The 22,065-nt window shown below is 46.1% G+C and overlaps 1 long non-coding RNA gene across 1 annotated transcript; it reads right to left on the bottom strand.

Annotated features, from left to right (window-relative positions):
- Positions 1-8,003: 8,003 nt before the first annotated feature.
- LOC110740406 lies at positions 8,004-21,873 on the bottom strand. The gene is made up of 2 exons (XR_641131.3): positions 20,407-21,873; positions 8,004-9,684 (listed from the first exon to the last, which is right to left on the bottom strand). It is a non-coding gene; the product is annotated as an uncharacterized LOC110740406 (long non-coding RNA).
- Between the last annotated feature and the right edge of the window lie 192 nt (positions 21,874-22,065).

A 22,065-nucleotide genomic window follows, 5' to 3' on the forward strand; every position in this document is an offset into this window, starting at 1 on the left:
GCACCCCAACCCTGGGAACACCCTGGTCCCTTCCTCCAACGCTGCCCCCAGAGGCGTCCTCACCGTCTGCCCCGACGGGGTCGTTCCCTGACCCCCGCGCTGCGGCCCCGGGACCGACCCACCTGCTGCGCAGCTACCCCAGGCCGGTCCCAGCCGCCCGGAGCCCCAGTGCGCGATGGCGGCCGGCAAACTGCGCCTGCGCACTGGGCCTCACCGCGGACTACGATTCCCACAATGCCGCGAGACAATGAGGCGAAGGGGGGGGAGCAAGGGAGCCGTGACAGGGCTCGCGGCCAATCAGACGCGAGCGTGGTCTCCCGGCGTCCCGCCCACTCCGGCGCCTGCGTCATTTTGGGCACCATGGCAACGAGGTAAACAAGGGGGTAAATAATAGGCCCCTGACAACCAGAGACCCGAGAAACAAAGACGGTGAGAAACAGAGAAACAGAGACAAAAAGACGCGCAGACCGGGAGGGAGAGAAGCATGAAGACCCACAGACGCTCGGGGGCAGACCAAGACGCTCTGGGGTCCCAGAAGCAGAGATGTACAGAGACGGACACGGAAAGGGACAGACCAGCTCAGGCTCAGGAAAAGAGAGACCCAGAGAAGAGGAGCACTCGAGGCTTAGACAGATCTGGACAGAGATACAGAGACAGGGACTGGCAGACCCAGTACTGCGGAGACAAGAGGTGGAGACCCAGAGACACTGATGCGCTAAAATGGGTTCTGCAGTTTCAGGGAGTGGATAGAACTCAAAGATTACCCACCCCAGGATTTCAGGAGCTGCTGAAATGAGGGAAACGTGAGCGGCAGCCGGGGAGAGGGCTTTGGCAAAGTCCTATATAAATGTAGCCAACCTGGAAGGCAGGACAGGGCCAGGAGCTGCTTCCTATTTCAGTTTTCCAGATAGAGGCGCTTATGAAGATGCCATTTTGGTCGTTTTTGTATGAACTGATTTTTAAAATGTGTATCTGAACAGTTTATATATTTTATTTTAAATTTACATGCACCGTACATTTTGGTATTCAGTTCTATGAATTTTAACTCATATCCACCAACAAACTCGGGACAAAGAATAGCTCCACTTCCCCAAAATCCTCCTGCTGCCTCCTGGTAGTCACTCTCTCCCCACCCACACCCCCAGGAAATAGCCAATCTAAGTAGTCCACTGCTACATTTTTGCCTTCACAGTGTCATATAAGTGGGATCACACAGTATGTGGGCTCTTCAGATTAGCTTTTTCACTGAACGTAATTTCTCTGAGATGCACTGAAGCAGTATGTATCAACAGTTCATTCCATTTTATTGATAAGTAGTATTCTATGGTATACGGCAGTTTAAACATTCTCCCACTGAAAGATATTAGGATCGTTTTCAGTATTTTGCTATTAAAAATAATGCTGTTATGAACATTCGTGTACAGATTTTTCTGTGAACGTAGGTTTTCACTTTTCTGAGATAAAAGCCCAAGAGTGCAATTGCTAGGTCACAAAGTGAACACGTGCTTATGAGCGTTGTAAGAAGCTGCCATACTCTCGTCCAGAGTAGCTGGACCATTTTACACTCCCACCCCCAATGAATGTGCGAATCCACTTCACATTTTTATCAGCATTTGTGTTTTGCTATTTTTTATTTTGGCCATTCTGATAGGTGTGTACTGATGGATCATTGTGGTTTCAATTTGCATTTCCTTTAATTGCTAACAAGGTTGAGCACACTCTCATGATTTTTTTGGCATTTGTATACCCTCTTCATTAAAGTATCTGTTCATATCTTTTGCCTGTTTTCTAATTTATAAAAAAAAATTGTTCAGTTTTGAAAGCTTTTGTTTTTGAGACAAGGTCTCACTCTGTCACTGAGGCTAGAGTGCAGTGGTGCCATCATGAATCACTGCAGCCTTGACGTTCCAGGCTCAGGTGATCCTCACCTCAGCCTGCTAAGTAGCTGGAACTACAGGTGTGCGCTACCATGCTCAGGTAATTTTTTTTTTTTTAAGAGATGGGGTCTCACTATATTGCTAAGGCTGGTCTCAGACTCCTGGGCTCAAACAAGCCTCCCACCTTGGCCTTCCAAAGTGCTGGGATTACAGGCATGAGCCCCCATGGCCCATCTTCCCAGTTTATTTTAATGGATATAACTCAAGAACTGCCAAATGGAAGAGATGCATAGGTAAGGTCTGGGCGGGGGCACTGAAGGTGCAGTGCGTCCATGCGCCCTCTGGGTGAGCCAGCCTCCCAGCACTCGGATGTGTTCACCAAACCAGCTCTCTCCATCGTGGGGCAGAGGGTCCACACCCTTAAGGTGACTATCCCCATCCTGAAGATACGTATGGGTCCCACTGGAGTCACCTCATTAGCATAAACTCAGGTGTGGTTGAAAGGGGCTCCTTATGAATTACAAACCCTATTCCTATTACTCACAAAATTCCAAGGCTTTCGGCTCTGTGCCAGGAACCAGGGATACAGATCAAATGTAAGGGCCAGGTGCAGTGGCTCACGCCTGTAATCCCAGCACTCTGGGAGGCCGGCGGGCAGATCACGAGGTCAGGAGTTCAAGACCAGCCTGCCCAACATGGTTAAACCCTGTCTCTACTAAAAATACAAAAATTAGTCAGGCATGGTTGCGGGAGCCTGTAATTCCAGCTACTCAGGAGGCTGAGGCAGGAGAATCGCTGGAACCTGGAAGGCAGAGGTTGCAGTGAGCTGAGATCACGCCACTGCACTCCAGCCTGGGCAAAAGAGCAAAACTCCATCTAAAAAAGAAAAGAGATCAAATGTAGGTTTTATTACACCACAGATGGCCAACTGCTCTTGCACCATCTGGAAAAGGCTATCTTTCCTGCATTGAATAACTTTTGCTCCTTAAAAAATCAGTCAGGAATATCTTTGTTGGTCTATTTCTGGGTTCTCGATTCTGTTCCACTGATCTATGTGTCAGCCAACACCACACTGGGTTACCATGGCTACAGAGTAACAACATCAGGTGCAGTTATTCCTCCCACTTTTTTTGTGTTTCAAAATTATTTTAGCTATTCTGAGTCTTGTGCTTTCCCATAAACACTTCTTTTTTCTTTTTCTTTTTCTTTTTTTTTTCTTTGAGACAGAGTCTTGCTCTGTTGCCAAGGTTGGAGTGCAGTGATGCAATTTCAGCTCATTGCAAACTCTGCCTCCTGAATTCAAGCAATTCTCCTGTCTCAGACTCCTGAGTAGCTGGGATTACAGGCATGGGCTGCCACACCCAGCTAATTTTTGCATTTTTAGTAGAGACGGGGTTTCACCATGTCGGCCAGGCTGGTCTGAAACTCCTGACCTCAGGTGATTCGCCCACCTTGGCCTCCCAAAGTGCTAGGATTACAGGTGTGAGCCACCGCGCCCGGCCTTTTTTTTTTTCTCTCTTGTTTTTTGAGAGGGAGTCTCACTCCTAACCAGGCTGCATGGCCCTGCACCAATGTGTTCATGTCATTTCACATACTTTTTTTCTTTAATTAGGGTTGAGTTTCCTATATAGGCCTTCCGAGCAGCCAGAGATCACACACTTAAATGAGCACCTATTAGCTACCAGGCATATTATATTTTGTTTTATAAATAAAAGGCTCAAAATGCACACATGCATACACATAGATAGTGACCAAAAGGTATTTCAGTTTAAAAGCTACAGTAGAAGCTCCATAAGGATGGTGACTTTTCCCTGTTTAGGCAGCTTATTTAACAGGCATGGTGGCAGGCGCCTGTAATTCCAGCTACTTGGGAGGCTGAGGCAGGAGAATCGCTGGAAACTGGAAGGCGGAGCTTGCAGTGAGCTGAGATCCGGCCACTGCACTGCAGCCTGGGCAAAAGAGCAAAACTCCATCTAAAAAAGAAAAAAAGAGCGGTGGCTCAAGCCTGAAATCCCAGCACTTTGGGAGGCCGAGATGGGTGGATCACGAGGTCAGGAGATCGAGACTATCCTGGCTAACACAGTGAAACCCCGTCTCTACTAAAAAATACAAAAAAATTAGCCAGGCATGGTGGCGGGAGCCTGTAGTCCCAGCTACTCGGGAGGCTGAGCCAGGAGAATAGCGTAAACCCGGGAGGCGGAGCTTGCAGTGAGCTGAGATCCGGCCACTGCACTCCAGCCTGGGTGACAGAGCGAGACTCCGTCTCAAAAAAAACAAAACAACATATACTCTTCTGTGCTGCTTGGCTTCCCTCCACATTATGAACTTTAAAAATCTTGCAATAAAATAACAATCATGGCTGACACAGGCTGTAAGAAAGAAGGGGGATAACAATGATTATTCAGCAAGGTAGGAGAGACTACAATGGCACACAGACTCGCCATTTTGTACTGTATTGGGTATGTCAATGTTAATTGTCATCTCAGCCACAGATTTTTTCCTTGAGAGTTCTATTTCTCCTCAAATGGACTAATCTCACTAATCATTCAATTCCTCCTTCTGATATTACTCTTATTTCATTGATTCCAAGACAACAGATGGTAACATGTACATTTTATGTGCCAGTAAAAGGCTGCCTGAGGCACGGTGCCTCACACCTGTAATCCCAGCACTTTGGGAGACCGAGGTGGCCTGAGGTCAGGAGTTCAAGACCAGCCTGGCAAAACCCCGTCTCTACTAAAATACCTTAATTAGCTGGGTGTGGTGGCGTGCACCTCTAATCTCAGCTACTTGAGAGGCTGAGGCAGCAGAATTGCTTGAACCTGGCAGGCGGAGGCTACAGTGAGCCAAGATTGCACCACCGTACTCCAGCCTGGATGACACAGTGAGACTCTTAAAAAAAAAAAAAAGGCTGCCAATTAAACCACGTCACTGATTAACCTGATTTGATTTCAGATGTTAAAATATGGCAAGATATGTATCACAGAATAAAGGAAATACAGTAAGTCTTTAGGGTTCTGTGTCAGGACTAACTTCCAGGTATAGGCCTTACCTTATTTTCTTGCACTTTGCTTAATTATCCTATGCAGATGCTGCATTTTTTACAAGTTGAAGGTTTGTGGCAACCTGTGTCAATTAAGTCTATTGTCACCATTTATCAAATAGCATATGCTCTCTTTGTGTCTCTGTGTCACATTTTGGTAATTCTCAAAATACTTCAAACTATTGCATTATTATTATCTGTTATGGTGATCTGTGGTAATTTTTGTTGTAACTATTGTAATTGTCCTGGAGTGAAAGGAACCACACGTATATAAGACAATGAACTTAGCAGATAATTGTGTGTCCTGACTCCTCTACCAACGTGCTATTGCTCACTCATACACACTCTCTGTCTCTTTCTCTTTCCTCAGGCCTCCCTATTCCTTGAGACTAAACAATATTGAAATTAGGCCAGTTAATAACCCTACAATGGCCACTAAGTGTTCAAGTGAAAGGAAGAGCCAAACCTCTAACTTCAAATCAAAAGCTAGAAATGATTAAACTTAGTGAGGAAGGTGTGTCAAATGAAAGACAGGCCCAAACTTAGCCCTCTTGTGCCAAACAGCCAAATCATGATGGCAAGAGAAAAACTTGAGGGAAATGAAAAGTGTGACTCCAGTGAATATATGAATGACAAGAAACTGAAACAGCCTTGTTGCCAATAGGGAGAAAGCTTTAATAGTCTGGATAGGAGATCAAACTACTCAAAGAGAGCTAACATTCTCTTAAGCCAAAGCCTAATCCAGAGCAAGGTCCTGACTCTCTTCATTTCTGTGAAGGCTGAGAGAGGCGAGGAAGATGCAGAAGAAAAGTCTGGGCCAGCCAGGCGCGGTGGCTCATACCTGTAATCCCAACACTTTGGGAGGCAGGCGGGTGGATCACCTGAGGTCAGGAGTTCGAGACCAGCTTAGCCAACATGGTGAAACCCTGCCTATACTAAAAATACAAAAATTAGCTGGGCATGGTGGCGGATGCCTGTAGTCCCAGCTACTCAGGAGACTGAGGCAGGAGAATTGCTTCAACCTGGGAGGCGAGATGAAGGTTGCTGTGAGCTGAGATTGTGCCACTGCACTCAAGCATGGGCGACAGAGCAAGACTCTCTCAAAAAAAAAAAAAAAAAAAGTCTGGGCCGGGTGTGGTGGCTCACGCCTGTAATACCAGCACTTTGGGAGACAGAGGTCAGGAGTTCGAGAACAGCTTGGTCAACATGGCGAAACCCCATCTCTACTAAAAATACAAAAAAATTAGCCAGGCGTGGTGACGAGTGCCTGTAATCCCAGCTACTCAGGAGGCTGAGGCATGAAAATCGCTTGAACCCAGGTGGCAGAGGTTGCAGTGAGCTGAGATCACACCACTGCACTCTAGCCGGGGCAACAGAGTGAGACTCCTTATCAAAAAAAAAAGTATGTATTTTGTAAGGCTATAGCTGCCACAGATAGTAGTGATTCCTTGGACGGATCCAGGGAAAGTAAATTAAAAACCTTCTGGAAATGATTCACTATGCTAGATGCCATTAAGAACATTCTAGGCCAGGCACAATGGCTCACACCTGTAATACCAGCACTTTGTGAGGATGAGGCAAGAGGATCACTTCAGCCCGGGAGTATAAGATCAACTTGAGCAACATGGTGAGACGCTGACTCTACAAAACATAAAAAAAATTAGCCAGGCGAGGTGGTGCATGCTGGTAGCTCCAGCTATGTAGGAGGTTGAAGTGAGAGGACATCTTGGGCCTAGAGGTCGAGGCTGCAGCAAGCCATGGTTGCAGCACTGCACTCCAACCTGGGAGACAGAAAGAGATCATGTCTCCCTCTGTCGCCCAAGCTGGAGTGCAGTGGCTTGATCTCTGCTCACTGCAACCTCTGCCTCCCGGGTTCAGGCAATTCTCCTGCCTCAGCCTCCTGAGTAGCTGGGATTACAGGTGTGCGCCATCATGCCCAGCTGATTTTTTTTGTATTTTTAGTAGAGATGGAGTTTCAGCATGTTGGTCAGGCTGGTCTCGAACTCCTGACCTCGTGATCTGCCCACCTTGGCCTCCCAAGGTGCTGTGATTACAGTCATGAGCCACCGTGCCTGGCCAAGACATCTGTTCTTAAATAATAAGACTGAAAAGTCAAAATTAGTGGATCACGAGGTCAGGAGATCGCGACCATCCTGGCTAACACGGTGAAACCCCGTCTCTACTAAAAACACAAAAAAATTGGCCGGGCGCGGTGGCTCAAGCCTGTAATCCTAGCACTTTGGGAGGCCGAGACGGGCGGATCACGAGGTCAGGAGATCGAGACCATCCTGGCTAACACAGTGAAACCCCGTCTCTACTAAAAAGTACAAAAAACTAGCCGGGCGAGGTGGCGAGCGCCTGTAGTCCCAGCTACTCGGGAGGCTGAGCCAGGAGAATGGCATAAACCTGGGAGGCGGAGCTTGCAGTGAGCAGAGATCCGGCCACTGCACTCCAGCCTGGGTGACAGAGCGAGACTCCGTCTCAAAAAAAAAAAAAAAAAAAAAAAACACACACACACAAAAATTAGCCGGGTGTGGTGGCGGGCACCTGTAGTTGCAGCTACTCAGGAGGCTGAGGCAGGAGAATGGCGTGAACCTGGGAGGCGGAGCTTGCAGTGAGCCAAGATTGTGCCACTGCACTCCAGCTAGGGTGACAGAGTGAGATTCCGTCCCCCTACAAAAAAAGAAAGGAATCTTTATTCTGAGGAAGTCTCAACAGTGGGTTTAAAATATTCAGTACAGGCCGGGCACAGTGGCTCATACCTGTAATCCCATCACTTTGGGAGATCAAGGTGGGCAGATCACTTCAGGTCAGGAGTTCAAGACCAGCCTGACCAACATGGTAAAACTCTGTCTCTACTTAAAAAAATACAAAAAAATTAGTGTGATGGTGGGTACCTGTAATCCCAGCTACTTGCTCAGGAGTCTGAGGCAGGAGAATCACTTGAACCCAAGAGGCAGAGGCTGCAGGGAGCTGAGATCGCACCATTGCACTGCAGTCTGGGTGACAAGGGTGAAACTCCATCTCAAAAATAAATAAAATAAAATATTTAGTGCACCATGCTGTAAACACGTGCTGTCATCCAGGCTTTGTTCTTCCATTTATACAGGGAAAAACAGATTCGTTATTTTCAAACAACATAAACTCTTCAACATGAAGTCTCTGACAACGCGTAAGTAAAGAGAATCAGATCAGTCACTGCCACACATGCTCACTGAATCCCCATAGGTGTCAGTCCAGTGTGTCAACTCTGGTGTCCAGCAAGAGCACAGATACTTGGGAACTTTCCCACACTAGACACACTGGTACAAGGTTGCCTGAGCACATACCTTCCTGTACTCGGTCAGACAGGAGCTGTCCCTGAAGGCTTTGCCACACTGATTACACTTGTAGGGCTTCTCACCAGTATGAGTTCTCCGGTGCCAGATGAGGCCCACGATGTTCCTGAAAAGTTTGACACTGGTTACAGCCACAGACCTTCTCACCAGTATGAATCCTCTTGTGCCTTATGAGGTACATAATCCTGATGAAAGTTTTTTCACATTAACTCACGAGATTTCTTTCCAGAATGATTTTTTTATTGCAAAAGAGGTGACTGCTGTGGTTGGAGAACTTTCCACACTCCATACACATAGAGGGTTTCTTTCCAATGTGAATTCTCCCATGTTTAATAAGTTATGTGTGATCAGTGAAGGCCTTTCTCCACCCAGTGCATACACAGGGATCTCCTCACGTGTGAATTCTCAGATGGACAATAAGGTGGGAGACAACAGAAAAGGATTTTTCACATTCATTACATTCGAATAGTTTTTCCCCAGTATGACTTCTGAGATGCAAAACAAGGGAAGAGTGGCAGCTGAAGGCCTTCCCACAGCTGGGATTCCTTTCACAGGGCTTCTCTCCTATGTGGGTCTTCTCATGCTTGGTAAAGGTGGACCAGCATTGAAGGCTTTCCCACTGATTGCATTTATAGGATTTCTCTCCTGTGTGGATTTTTTGATGTACAATCAGGTTGTAATTCTTAGAGAGGGATTTTCTGCAGTCATTACAGGTATAAGGGCTCTCTTCAGTATGAGTCCTCTGGTGACTGATGAAATCAGATTTCTAACGGATAGTCCACATTCACTGCAGTCATCGTATTCATTTTCAGAGATACTTCCATTGTGTTCATAAGGACATGTGTCCTTATCAAACACCACCTCATGTCCTTCTCCTTTGTGTTGTTCCTTTCTCTGGCAATTACATGTTGTTCACTAAGGTGCCCAGAAAGGCTGAAGGAGTTACCTCCTTCGTTACATTTTGAAGGCTCATCTCCTTGTTAGATCTTCATCCAGGTGCCTAGGTTGTCCACCCTGGCTGATGGCTGCTCTACAGTCATCATTTTCCTCAAGAATTTGACCTTTAGAGCCTTTCTGACAATTATGTATGTAACTAATATGTTTAACCTTTGAATCATGTTCACCGAAACCTGTTGTTCAAGGACCTCTTTGACAAGCAGCTAGGACTGAGCAGATGACCACAATGGTCACGGTGACCACAGCCCCTCATAGATGCTCTGGGTCCTTGTGTGTGGATGCCGTTTGCCTCAAATGCACCTCTGGATTTCTATGGAGCATTTCTACCTGGTCCTCACATTCCCAGACTTCTCCTAATGCAGATAAACACGAATCATCCCCGAAGAACCTTTTCATGTTCACAAAATGGGATGGTTCTTTCCCAACAACATCCCGAGTTAATGCTTCCATTTGACTTTTGTTTCCCAGGCTGAAGAGGAAAAGGGGAAAATTTGTGAATCCTTAGAGAAGAAGCTGCTAGAGTTAGAATCGTAGTGTGTAGGCCGGGCGCGGTGGCTCAAGCCTGTAATCCCAGCACTTTGGGAGGCCGAGACGGGTGGATCACGAGGTCAGGAGATCGAGACCATCCTGGCTAACACGGTGAAACCCCGTCTCTACTAAAAAAACACACACACACAAAAACTAGCCGGGCGAGGTGGCGGGCGCCTGTAGTCCCAGCTACTCGGGAGGCTGAGGCAGGAGAATGGCGTAAACCCGGGAGGCAGAGCTTGCAGTGAGCTGAGATCTGGCCACTGCACTCCGGCCTGGGAGACAGAGTGAGACTCTGTCTCAAAAAAAAAAAAAAAAAAAAAAGAATGGTAGTGTGTAAATATCAACATCAGCCAGGCCAGTATCTACTATATCTGATGCTGTGCCCATTCTGTGACACAGCAATTCCACTTGCAAGTATACAACAAAGAGAATGTGTATGTATGCTCATAGAAACCCTTTTCATAATAGCCTGAGACTAGACACTATCCAAATGTCACCAACTGGGGAATGGTAAAATACCACACATTTGCAAAAGTGAATAAACTAAGAGTACACAAAAATATGTGCACATGTCTTAGGCATATGAAAGAGGAAGTATATTTACTGAAAGTGCACAGTATATTTACTTTGTGAAAACTTTTAGTTTTACGTTTATGTATTTTTTTAGCATGTATATCGTATTTCCACAGAAAGCTTTTACAAAATCGTATGTGCACACACACACATCCTACCAAAATAAATTAACCAGGAATATACAGATTTTCAGTTATACACTTGCATGGTAGGAAGAGAGTATGAAGATGGATGAAGGATAGTGAATAAATATCACTTTAGATATTATGATTTTTAAAAAGGGACAGGGTCTAGCTATGTTGCCCAGCCTGAACTCAATCTCCTAGGCTCCTCCCACCTCAGCCTCCTAAGTAGCTGAGACCACAGGTGCATGTTAGCACTCCCAGCTAATTTTTTTTTTTTTGAGACGGAGTCTCGCTCTGTCATCCAGGCTGTAGTGCAGTGGTGCAGTCTCGGCTCACTGGAAGCTCCACCTCCCGGGTTCATGCCATTCTCCTGCCTCAGCCTCCCGAGTAGCTGGGACTACAGGCACCTGCCACCACGCCCGGCTAATTTTTTTCTATTTTTAGTAGAGACAGGGTTTCACCATGCTAGCCAGGATGGTCTCAATCTCCTGACCTCGTGATCCGCCCGCCTTGGCCTCTCAAAGTGCTGGGACTACAGGCATGAGCCACCGCGCCCGGCCACTCCCAGCTAATTTTTTAAAAATTATTTTTTGTAGAGATAAGTCTCACTATTTTGCCCAGGTTGGTCTCAAACTCCTGGTCTCAAGTGATCCTCTGGCTTCAGCCTTCCAGAGTTCTGCGAGTATAGGCGTGAGCCACCATGCCCATCCTCTAGCTGTATTTCTGAAGTCCCTTCACTGAAGAGAACTTGATCTCCAACTGTCCCCAAGATGCTTCTTCAGTGTCTCCTGATGCTTTGCTTTTCTGTCTATCCAAACACAAATCATCTTCCACTCTCCTCTCCACTCCCATTACCATTCTCACTTCACCTGTCCCATCCACTTGCCTCCTCTGAATACAGATATGCATACTGGACTGTCTAGGCCTCCCAACCCTTAGAACTCTGCCCGTCATTACACCCTGAAGAGACCAAAGGCTGTGGCATGGCCCATGCTGCTTCTCCCTGAGTCTTCTCAATCCCAGTACACAGCCACCCCATTTTCTCAGTGGAAGGGACCAGAAACCTGCTCCATTGGGATGGACATCCTCCATTCTCCCTCTTCTCAAAAGTCACACCTATGCTGTCAGCTCTGACTTTCAAATACGCCCAGTATCCTACCAATTTACACTTCCTCTACCACTGTGGTCCAAGCTGTAACCACCTTTTTATTATAAACTGAAGCATAATTTAAACAGAATAAATTCAAAGTGGATGACTCACTGAGTCTTTAGATGCATTTTCATGAGTTTTCATATGTGTACGCAGCTGGGCAACCAGGACAATCCATGATATAAAACATTCCCATTTTTAGGCCAGGTGCGGTGGCTCACACCTGCAATCCCAGCACTTTGGGAGGCCAAGGCGGGTGGATCACAAGGTTAGGAGATTGAGACCATCCTCGTCCACACTGTGAAACCCTGTCTCTACTAAAAATACAAAATATTAGCCGGGCGTGGTGGCAAGCACCTGTAGTCCCGGTTACTCGGGAGGCTGAGGCAGAAGAGTGGTGTGAACCTGGAAGGTGGAGCTTGCAGTGAGCCAAGATCGCGCCACTGCACTCCAGCCTGGGGGACAGAGAGAGATTCCGTCCCAAAAAAAACAAAAAAAACAAAAAGAAAACCAACACAGAAAAATCTGTTGCATTTCTATACACTAACAACAAACAATCCAAAAAGAAAATTAAGAAAAAATTGCAATTATAATAGTATCTTAAGAGACAAAAAACTTATACACTGGAAACTACAAAACACTGCTCAATGAAGTTAAAGATGATACAAATAAATGAAAAGACGTCACACGTTCATAGAAGACTTACAAAGGCTCACACAAACACCTGTCCACTAAAGTTATGGTCACTTTATTCACAATGGCCAGTAACTAGAAACTATCCTGATGTCTTCCAATGAATGAATGGTTAAACAAACCTTGGTACACTCATACCATGTGCAATGATTTGAATGCATGCCCTCCAAAGTTGGGAAAAATATATACATATGTGTGTATGTATATATAAATATAGATAGATACGTAGATGTTTTGTTGTTACTGTTAGAGACTAAGTCTCCCTATGTTGCCCAGTCTGGTTTCAACTCCTGGGCTTAAGTGATGCTCCTACCTCGACCTCCCAAAGTGCTGGGATTGTGGGCATGAGCCACCACACCTGGCTCCATGTGTTGGAAAATTAAATTCCCAATGCAACAGTGTTGGGAGGTGTAGCCTTCTGGGAAGTGTTTAGGTCATGAGGGGTGTCAGAGGTCTGCTCTCATGAATGGATTAATGCAATTACAAAAAGGGCTTGCAGGAGGAGTTTGCTGTCTTTCTTCCTTCTGCCATGTGAGGACACAGCAAGCAGACCTTCACCAGACCAAATACCTGTGCCTTGATCTTGCACTTTCAGCCTCCAGAACTACAAAAAACAAATTTCTGTTCTTTGTAAATTACTCAGTCTCAGGTATTGTTATAGCAGTAAAAAATAAACTAAGATACCATAGAATACTTGTCAGTAAAAAGGAACCACTGATACAGTAACTTGGATGGACCTCAAGAAAATTCTACTGAGTAAAAAGAAGCCGATCTCAAAAATAAATATACTTCATGATTCCACTTTCCTAACATTTACCAAATAACGTAATTACAGAGATGGAGCATAGACTAATAGTCGACAGGGCCAGGCGCTTATGCCTGTAATCCCAGCACTTTGGGAGGCCAAGGTGGGTAGATCATTTGAAGACAGGAGTTCGAGACCAGCCTGGCCAACAGGTGAAACCCTGTCTCCAGTAAAAATAGAAAAAAATTAGCTGGCTGTGGTGGCACATGCCTGTAATCCCAGCTATTCGGGAGGCTGAGGCAGGAGAATCGCTTGAGGCCAGGAAGTGGAGGTTGCAGTGAGCCAAGATCACACCACTGTACTCCAGCCTGGGCGACAGAGCGAGATTCTGTCTCAAAAACAAAAACAAAAAAAACAAAAACAAAAAAGAAGCTGACAGAGTTTAGGGGCTGGGGATGGGAGTGTGAGGATGGCTACCCAAGATGAGCACAAGGGGGTCCTGTAGTGAGCTACTGTCAAGAATCTTGATTATGGTGGTTACACAAAGCTTCACAGCATAAAATTTCACACAACGACAACATACACAAACGAGTGCATATATAATTAGTGAAATCTGATAAGCTCTGTAGGTTGTTCCAATGTCAATTTCCTGGTTTTGATACAACAAATCACTGCATCCCGTATGCAAAATGTTAACACTGGGAAAGGCTAGTTGAAAGGTGTACAGTACCTCTCTCTCTGTTTCTTTGTACCCTCCTGTGAATCCTAATTATTTCAAAATAAAAAGTAAAAAACCACAACAGTGCAAAAACCTTGTCAACAGAGGAAAATGGGGAGACAAGTCTCAATCATCTTAGGAAATTTATTTGCTAAAGTTAAGGACGTGCCCAGTAGACAGGTCTATGGCTTTCTCCAAAAGTGATTTTGAGGGCTCCAAATTATTTAATTAATTTATCTATTTATTTTTTGACATGGAGTCCCGCTCTGTTGCCAGGCTGGAGGGCAGTGGTGCAATCTCGGCTCACTGCAATCTTCGTCTCCCGGGTTCAAGCAATTCTCCTGCTTCAGCCTCCGGAGTAGCTGGGATTACAGGCACCCACCACCACGCCCGGCTAATTTTTGTATTTTTAGTAGACAGGGTTTCACCATGTTGACCAGGATGGTCTCCATCTCCTGACCTCGTGATCTGCCCGCCTTGGCCTCCTGAAGTGCTGGGGTTATAGGCATGAGGTGCTGTGCCCAGTCAAGGGCTCCAAATTTAAAGGGGGGCTGGGTTATCCAAGGCAGGTGGATAACTTGACGTCAGGAATTTGAGATCAGCCTGGCCAACATGGTGAAACTCCGTCTCCACTAAGAATACAAAAAAATTAGCTGGGCATGGTGGCACATGCCTGTAATCCCAGTTACTGGGGAGGCTGAGGTAGAAATGCTTGAACCCAGGAGAGGGAGGTTGCAGTGAGCAAAGAACCAGGCCCCGGCACTCCAGCCAGCGTGCCAGGGTGATCCTCCTATAGTAAAAAAAAAAAAAAAAAAAAAGTTTAGGCCAGGCACGGTAGTTCACACCTGTAATCCCAGCACTTGAGGAGGCCGAGGGGGGCAGATCACCTGAGGTCTGGAGTTTGAGACCAGCCTGGCCAACATGGTGAAATCCCGTCTCTACTAAAAACACAAAAATTAGCCAGGCATGGTGGTGGGCACCTGTAATTCCAGCTACTTGGGAGGCTGAGGCAGGGGAATCACTTGAACCCAGGAGGCAGAGGTGTTGCAGTGAGCCGAGATCGTACCACTGCACTCCAGCCTGGGCGATGATGTGAGGCTCCGTCTCAAAAAAAAAAAAAAAAAGAATTTAAAGGGGACCAGGCTGGATATTGAGAAACACAATTTTCACTTAAGAAAAGGGTCAGGGGCCGGGTATGGTGGCTCACGCGTGTAATCCCAGCACTTTGGGAGGCCGAGGCAGGTGGATCACGAGTTTAGATCGAGACCATCCTTACTAACACGGTGAAACCCCGTCTCTACTAAAAATACAAAGAATTAGCCAGGCGTGGTGGCGGGCACCTGTAGTCCCAGCTATTCGGGAGGCTGAGGCAGGAGAATGGTGTGAACCCAGGAGGTGGAGCTTGCATGAGCAGAAATCATGCCACCGCACTCCAGCCTGGGTGACATTCTGTCTCAAAAAAAAAAAAAAAAAGAGCAGGGGAAAAATGTGGGGAATGTACATTACGGTAACATAGACAAAATGGGGTAGGGGAACAATCAGATACGTATTTCTGTCTGGCAGGCCAGGGTGACTGCACTTGTAAAGATAAGCTATCAATGTGCATTGCCATGGTTAAGTTTTAACAACAGCTCACCGGGAATTTCCTTGTGGGCAAAATATGGGGGAGGCGTGTAGCATTTCATCTTGTAGCCATCTTATTTAGGAACAGGGGAGGCAGGTTTGTTTGACCCAGTTCCCAACTTGACTTTTCTCTTTGGCTAAATGAGTTTGGAGTCCCAACATTTAATTTCTTTTCACAACTGTGGCAAGACTTGGCTCAAAAATAATACCATAATGGCTGGGTGCACTGGCTCATGACTATAATCCCAGGATTTTGGGAGACTGAGGTGGGCGGATCACTCAAGGTCAGGAGTTCGAGATCAGCCTAGGGAACACAGTGAAACCCTGTCTCTACTAAAAATACAAAATTAGCCAGGCATGGTGGCATGCACTTGTAATCCCAGCTACTCGGGAGGCTAAGGCAGAAGAATCACTTGAATCCGGGAGACAGAGTTTGCACTGAGCTAAGATCATGCCATTGCACTCCAGCCTGGGCAACAGGCTGAGACTCTGTCTCAAAAAAAAGATGATAATAATAATGCTATAATATAATTAGGAATTGGCCGGGCGCGGTGGCTCAAGCCTGTAATCCCAGCACTTTGGGAGGCCGAGACGGGCGGATCACGAGGTCGGGAGATCGAGACCATCCTGGCTAACACGGTGAAACCCCGTCTCTACTAAAAAATACAAAAAACTAGCCGGGTGAAGTGGCGGGTGCCTGTAGTCCCAGCTACTCGGGAGGCTGAGGCAGGAGAATGGCGTGAACCCAAGAGGAGGAGCTTGCAGTGAGCTGAGATCCGGCCACTGCACTCCAGCCTGGGTGACAGAGCAAGACTCCGTCTCAAAAAAAAAAAAAAAAATATATATATATATATATAATTAGGAATTGGGAAATTTTGAAAAGGATGGGTTATCACATGATAACAGGAAATTATTGCTCATTGTCTTAGATGTGATATGGTATTATGGTTATGCAAAAGAATGTCTTTATTATTAGAATATATGACCCAACATATTTATGAGTAAAGTGTCATACTTGTAATAAATATATATACATGTAGACATACACATACATAAACATATGCACACACAAAAATACATATATGCACAGATATATATACAAATATATATACTCATATATACACACAATATACACATATATAGCATACAAAAATACATATACATATATGCCCCCACACAAATATATACATAAATATGTATACACATATGCACAAATATACATTATTAATACATAATATATAATTGTGTTATATATTACAGGCATATAAAACAAATATGGCAAAATATTAATTGGTGAATCTTGGAGTGGGTGATGGGCATTCACTATACTCTTTTTTTTCAACTTTTCTGTTAGAGTATTTTAGAAACTTGTCAAAATATAAAGTAGGCAAGGGAAATATAAATGCCTCCTGGAGAGATATTCCAGGATCATCATTCATTAACACCTTGGTGAGGTGAACTTATAACAGGTTTCTCAAAAGGCATTCAAGAGATGGTTAAGTGTTCAAGAGGGGAAAATATGATGCTAGCCAGAAGCTGTTAAAAAACAACTATGGAGTTACCACCTGGGAAAATGCTAGCTTGTAAGGCCCTTTCCAGGCAATAGGTTTTGTTGCAGGATAGTAAAGGAAGGCCAGAAGTGTCAGCCTCTAAGAACTGGAGTCAGGGCAAGGCAGAGCTGTCCAAAGCACTCACAGGTTCCTGTGGCAAACCCTGGAATCAACTGGCCCTCTAGCTGCTCCCAGTGGTTGGCAGCTGATACAAATTCAATCTCGTTTAATCTCTTTGCAAGCTAAGTATGTTTCTGAGAAGACAAGTTAAGTGAAAATACGGCAAATATAATTCTATTCTGGATCCAGCAGGGAGCTTACTATTTAAATAAAACTTCAAATTCCGTTTAAATATTTTATGTTAAAGATATCACTGCAAAATTAATGCATGTTCATTGCAGAAAATCTGGAAAACATAAATAAATAAGTACAATGATAATAATCTATAATCCCACTGTTGAGCCTTGGGTGCATTTACTTCCTCTTTTCTTCACAGAGAATCATTTTGAAACAGGTGGAGTCAACCTGTATATATAACTTGGATCCTTTTTTGTTTTTCCTAGTTAACATTATATTATGGGTAGTTCCCACAACGTTAACATGTCTTTATTAGTGTAAGACATACCACAGCCTCTCTGAACAACAATTCAGAAGAACTAGGTTGAAATAAAAAATCCTAAATGCTAAGAGATGTGGTGGATCAACACTGGCATCCTTTTTACAATGACATAAATCAAAATTCAAAAGTAGTATCAGAGGATCTCACATTTAGTAAGCATGGTTTCATCAAACTTTTGTTCCAGTTAGATATGTATGCAAGTCATCATGTACATGTGTTTCTCTCAAGGCTTGTGTGAAAATTTTGAAAACCTCCAGGCTAGAGAAACCTGTACAAGGATACACATTCAACATGTCCCCTAAAGCACTGGTGGAAACGCTGAAAACCTGGAAATTTCCAAGATGTTCATCAACAGGAAAGGCAAAAAAAAAAAAAAAAAAAAAAAAACCTGTGGCATTTTCACAAGGTAGGATACTACAGAGCAATGAAAGCCGGTGTGCTGAAAGCTTCACCTAGTACAAGGTTGGGGAGAGAAGCAGGTTGCAAAGTTTCATAGCACGGAAAGCATGCCAATTTCAAACACATGCACGCAAGCACACACAAACACCCCATACTCCATATTGCCTGAGGCACTGGTATTACAAAGGAAAATGCTCTAAAAAACCAAAAAAACGGCCTGGGCACACTAGACAGATGTGCAGTGGATGCATCACACACCTCCTCTGTGATCTTAAGTCTGTGGGAAAAGGGCCAGCTTCCTGTAGTCACAGGGATGGCCCTTTTTCTTTCATTCTGCAAATGTTTACTGAACACGTCCTGTATGCCAGGCCCTGTTCTAGGCACCAATAATTCAGCAGTGGATCAGACAGATGAAGACCTCAACCTCAGAGTAGGCATTCTAATATGGGAATAGGCAAAGAACTGCAGAATCTTGTCACTATCAAATGCTCACTCTCTGCAAACTGAGGAAGCACACAGACCAGCAATCCAGTTTCTGAGTTAGAGCTCCTTTCCCAGACCGTACCAATCTCTATCCACTGCCTACAACCCAAAAACCAAGCAACCTCAGAGAATGAACTGCCCAAGGAAGAAGCTAGGGCACGGAATTTCACTCTGATGCAAGCTCTATCATCACCTACAACCCAGCAGCAAACAGTTCTTAGCCCGGCTGCCCCAGTCCTAGGGCATGTAAGGATTCTGCCTGTTACTGAGTAAGGAGAGTGTTTAGAGGACAGATATGACCTGACAGGCTTCCACTGAATCGTGAGGAGGCCAGAGGCAGGGGAGCAAGAAGATACCTGTACCAGGGAGAAGAGGTGTGGTGATGTGGCTGAATTCTGGAATTATGTTATGTTATTTATTTATTTTATTTTGAGACAGAGTCTCGCTCTGTCAGTGCTGGAGTACAGTGGCACGATCTTGGCTCACTGCAACCTCCACCTCCCAGGTTCAAGCGATCCTCCTGCCTCAGCCTCCCGAGCAGCTGGGATTATAAGTGCGTGCTTTAGGAGACATGTTGAATGTGTATCCTTGTACGGGTTTCTCTAGCCTGGAGGTTTTCAAAATTTTCACACAAGCGTTGAGAGAAACACATGTACATGATGACCTGCATACATATCTAACTGGAACAAAAGTTTGATGAAACTATGCTTACTAAATGTGAGATCCTCTGATACTACTTTTGAATTTTTATTTATGTCATTGTAAAATGCCCAGCTAACTGAATTCTGGAATTATCTTAAAGGTTAAGGCATGGCATTTTGGACAGAGACGATGTGGGGACTGGGGAAAAGAGCAATACCCAGGTGGACGAAGAGGATTGTGGGTGGAAGGAGACTAGAAAGACTGAGTTTGAGGGAGAGCAGATGCTCAGCTGAGGATACCAAAGTCTGAGAGGCCTGTCCCTGGGGGTCAGCATTCGGGCATCAGAGGTTTGTGGAGAGGCCAGCCCAGTATACAACCGCAGGGAAGCGAGGAAGGGCAAGTCAGTGGAGTCAGAACCCAGCAGGGAAGGGAGGAAGCCTGGCAGGGAATGTTCACAGTGGGTAGAAAGGGGAAGGAAGCATCCGCACCAACCCTAAAGGGGCAGAGGAGGAAGCCATCTCTTGGGGGAAGGAAAAGGAGGAAGAACAGGGTTGTCAGGGACAGTAGGATGAAAAATGGGGAAAACGTCCTAGGGAGTAAGACACGGGAAGCAGAATAGGTTGTTCAAGTCCAAATCTTGTGAGGAGAGGAGAGGGAGAAGGGAGGGGCCTGTGCAGGAAGAGACGAGGGGTCCACACCCTGGGAAGGTTAGAAAAGGCCATCTGTGCCTGCAGGGGAAAAAAAAAAAGAATACTGGGGAGTCTAGGGTTAAGGGAAGGGAGAAAAAAAAAGGGATCCGCTCCAGTGGGAGGGCAGAGGAAGATAAATGAGTCCCCGCCCCAAACGGAGAGAACCGGCGGTCTGCGCCCACCAGGAGAGGGAATTAGAGGGTCCGCGCTCCACGCGGAGAGAGGAGGAGATTCGGGGTTTGCATCCCACTGGGGAGAAGGGGATAGGGGGCCCACGCCCCATGAAGAGGAGGGAGTAGGGGGCTCGCGCCCTGCGGGGAGAGGCGTTTAGGGGTTCGCGCCCGGCGAGGAGATGCGCGTAGAACGCCCGAGCCCCAAGGGGAGAAGACACGCGGGAGGGTCCGCGCCTGACGGAGACAGTTCCTCACACCCGCCCCGCCCGGAACCACAAGCCAGCGCCCCTAACAAGTCCCTGCCCAGAGCAGGGCTGCCGCGTACCCTCCCAGACAGAAAGAGCAGCCACGCAGCCACGGCCCAGCCCCAGCCGCTCTGGAGTCCTTGACGCCACCCTCACTAGGTCTCGGCTCCGCGACCGGTGGGCGGGAATGGAGGAAACTGAGGCCCGAGAGGCCGCGAGAGAACAGAACTCACTTCCCGCGGCCGCAGCGTCCACCTCGGCGCGCTCTCGGGCTCTGCGCATGAGCGCGCAGAGTTCCCGGATGCGACACCGGACGCTGGGGGCGAAGCCTAGTGTGTCGGGGGCAGGGCCGTGTCCGCAGCTGCCTGGCAGCCAGAACCTGGGAGCGCGCGCACTGTTACCTTTCAGGGTCCTTTGCCCTTCGCCTCTGCTTGTAGGTGAGGTTTAACAGACGAAAAAACGCCCGGAGCGCCCGTGGGCTGTCCTTGAGCCGCCGCGGACGAGCACCTTGTCTCTCAGATTGACCAGCCCTACATCCCCTTGCGAGCCTGCACCACCCTGGTCGCGCGTGGTCGCAGCAGAATCTCGTTTACACGGGTCCCATTCGTAGGCTGCTGTGTCTCCTTCCTCTCACGGCGTAGGGGACTGGGGCCTGGAGTCACTTCTCTACTGGGGTGTGGAACGACCCAATGGACATTGACACCTTCATGCGGTCGTTTAACGCTCCGTGCACAATAACCATTTTACTCGGTTGTGTGATGCTGCATCGAAAATAACCCACTTACACGTTGTATAAGACTCCACGACACAATAGCCCCTCTACGCGGTTATGTAAGACTCCATGGCACAATAACCTCTTCATGCGGTTGTGTAACTCTCCATGGCACAATAACCCATTGCCATGCATAACGTTCCGTGCCAGAACAACCACTTTACGCCATTGCGTAACACTCTATGGCACAATATCCACTTTACAAGGCTGTGTAATAATCCATGGCACAATAACCCTTTCATGTGGTTGTGTAATCTTCCATGGTGCAATAACCACTTCACTTGGTTGTGTAATCCTCCAGGGCACAATAATCATTTTATGTGATCGTATAAAATGTTCCACTGTGAATACACCATTTGCTCATTTTCCTTCCTGTCAATGGATATTTGGGCTGTTTCCAGTTGGGAGTTACTACAAAGGAAACTGCTATGAACATTGTGTGTGTATCTTTTGATAAGCAGGTTTGTATTTCTGTTGGGTGAATGCCTAGGACTGCAGCTGTCTCTTCATGGGTGCACATGTTCAGGTTAGGAGATAACACTAGTTTACAGTGCCCCCTACAGTGGTGTATAAGATTCCCAGTTGCTGCACATTCTTGTCAACACTTGGTACTGTTATTTTCATTTTAGCCATTAGTGTGGTTTCTCTGATGAGTGGTAAAGTTGGGCACATTTGCATGCACTTATTGGCCATTTGGACTTTTCCTTGTTTATGAGGGGGCTGGTTCAAGTCATTTGCCAACTTTTCTATTAAGTTTCATTCTTATTGAGATGCTGAGTTCTTTATATATTTGGAGACCAGTCCTTTGTTGGCTCTACAACGGTCTTCTCCCACTCTGTCACTTGCCCTTCTTTCACTTGCATAATATTGCTTTCTGATGAACACAAGTTTTTGTTTTGTTTTGTTTTGTGTGTGTGTGTGTGGTTTTTTTTTTTTTTTTTTTTTTTTTGAGACAGAGTCTTGCTCTGTTTGCCCAGGCTGGAGTGCAGTGGTACGATCTTGGCTCACTGCAACCTCTGCCTCCCAGGTTCAAGCAATTCTCCTGCCTCAGCCTCCCAAGCAATTGGGATTATAGGTGCATGACATCATGCCCAGTTAATTTTTATATTTTTAGTAGAAA

Source organism: Papio anubis, chromosome 20 (assembly GCF_008728515.1).
Source record: "Papio anubis isolate 15944 chromosome 20, Panubis1.0, whole genome shotgun sequence".
NCBI lineage: Eukaryota > Metazoa > Chordata > Mammalia > Primates > Cercopithecidae > Papio > Papio anubis.